The following is a 2,594-nucleotide window of genomic DNA, read 5'->3' as shown; positions in this document are numbered from 1 at the left end:
CACTTCGAGTTCCTTGTGATGCCGCTCGGTCTAATGAATGCACCAGCAATCTTCATGGATCACATGAATCGCTTATTTCAGCCGTATCTTGATCAGTTTGTGATAGTATTCATAGACGACATTCTCGTCTACTCGAAGAATCAAGATGATCACATCAGACAACTGACCACAGTGTTGCAGACCTTGCAGAAGCATAAGTTATTCGCAAAGTTCAGTAAATGTGAATTCTGGTTAGAGAAGATGGCATTCTTAGACCACATTGTTTCTAGCAGCGGTATTGAGGTAGACCCAGTAAAGTGGTAGCAGTCAGAGATTGGGTTTTGCCGCAGAATGCATCAGAGATCCGTAGTTTCCTTGGCCTAGCAGGATATTATCGAAAGTATATTCAGGGATTCTCCTCTATCGCAGTTCAACTCACATCATTGACAAAGAAGAATGTGAAATTTGTGTGGAGCGATGAGTGTCAGAAGAGCTTCGATACTTTGAAGCAAGCTCTTATCTCAGCACCAGTATTGGCCATGCCGTCAGGGCCCGGTGAGTTTGTTTTGTATACCGATGCTTCGAAGCTCGGTCTAGGCGCAATGTTGATGCAGCATGGGAAGGTGATAGCGTATGCTTCTCGACATTTGAAAATCCATGACAAGAATTACCCTACCTATGACCTAGCGTTGGCAGCCGTAGTATTTGCCTTGAAGATTTGGAGGCATTATTTGTACGGAGAGAAGTGCCAGATCTTTACCGACCATATAATCCATAAGTACTTCTTTACGCAGAAAGAGCTGAATATGAGTCAGAGGCGTTGGTTGGAACTAGTAAAGGACTACGACTGTGACATTAGCTACCACCCGAGCAAGGCTAATGTAGTTGCAGACGCATTGAGTAGGAAAGTCGCAGTGATGGCTCATTTAGCAATTTCGAGACCTCTTCAGTCTGAGATGTAGAGGTTTGATCTAGAGACTTACCCTCGAGGTAGAGTTCCCCATCTATCTATTTTGACGATTCATTCTTCCTTTCTGGACCGTATTCGCAGTGGTCAGCCAACAGATGAGCAGTTGGCAAAGTGGAAGCAGAGAGATGAGGCCAAGTGCAGAGTCTTGTATACAGTTAGAGACGGTATTGTGAGATACCGAGACAGAATGTGGGTTCCTAGCAGTGATTCTATCTGAGCAGATATTCTATCAGAGTCCCATATGTCACCGTACTCTATTCATCCTTGGAGTACGAAGATGTACAAAGATCTGCAGTTATTGTATTGGTGGCCTGGAATGAAGAAGCACATCAGACGTTTTGTATCCGAGTGTTTGACTTGTCAGCTTGTGAAAGCAGAGCATCAGAGACCAGCAGGTATGCTCAAGCCTCTTCCTATTCCCGAGTGGAAGTGGGAAAATGTCACCATGGACTTCGTGGTCGGTTTGCCGAAGTCAGTCAGAGGATCAAATGCTATCTGGGTGATTGTTGATCGTCTCACATAATCAGCGCACTTTTTGCCTATTAAGACGACTTTCACAATGATTCAGTATGCAGAGTTGTATATCCGGAGATAGTCTGACTTCATGGTATCCCAGTTTATATAGTATCTTACAGAGACCCTAGATTCACTTCCTCATTTTGGAAGAGTTTGCATTCGACCATGGGTACGAAGTTGTTGTTTAGCACAGCTTTCCACCCTAAGACAGATGGGCAGTCAGAGCGAGTTATTCAGATTTTAGAGGATCTTCTCCGTGCTTGTGTTATTGATTTCTCATGGAGTTGGGAGTCAAAGCTGCCATTGGTAGAGTTCACCTATAACAACAGTTTTCAGTCGTCTATAGGTATGGCTCCGTATGAAGCACTGTATGGCCGTAAGTGTAGAACTCCTATTCATTGGGATGAAGTAGGGGAAAGATCAGAGTTGGTTCCGGAGATTATTCAGCAGACTGCCGATGTAGTAGTCAAGATCCGTGATAGGATGAGGACTGCCCAGAGCCGACAGAAGAGTTATGCGGATCAGAGGAGGAGAGATATAGAGTTTGCCGTCGGCGACCATGTCTTTGTGAAGGTGGCACCTATGAAAGGTGTCATGCGATTTGGGAAGAAAGAGAAGATCAGTCCAAGATTCATTGGACCATTTGAGATGCTCGACAGAGTTGGGACGTTATCTTATCGTGTTGCTCTTCCGCCGAATCTGGCCAGAGTACACAATGTGTTCCACGTCTCTATGCTGAGGAAGTATATGGCAAATTCTTCGCATGTCCAGTACTTCGAACCGTTGCAGCTTACTCCGAACCTGTCTTATGAAGAGAGACCAGTGCAGATCTTAGACAGACAGGAGAAGAAGCATCAGAACAAGCTGGTTAAGCGAGTGAAATTCAAATGGCTTAATCATTCAGAGGAGGAAGCTACATCGGAGTCTGAGCCAGAGATGAGGAGTCGGTATCCAGAGTTATTTGGTAAGTTTTAATTTCGAGGACAAAATTTCTTTTAAGGGGGGAGAGTTGTAGAACCCGTTAAATCACACTATAAGCCATGCATAATTTTTAGTTTTTAAATTAAAATGATTTTATTGCATGAGGATTTAAATTCTTTTCTTTAAATTTATTTATTTTACGCAGTAG

Source organism: Primulina eburnea, chromosome 1 (assembly GCF_022965805.1).
Source record: "Primulina eburnea isolate SZY01 chromosome 1, ASM2296580v1, whole genome shotgun sequence".
NCBI classification, from domain to species: Eukaryota; Viridiplantae; Streptophyta; class Magnoliopsida; order Lamiales; family Gesneriaceae; genus Primulina; species Primulina eburnea.
The sequence above is the reverse complement of the archived record's forward strand: the minus strand, read 5'-3'. Positions refer to the sequence as shown.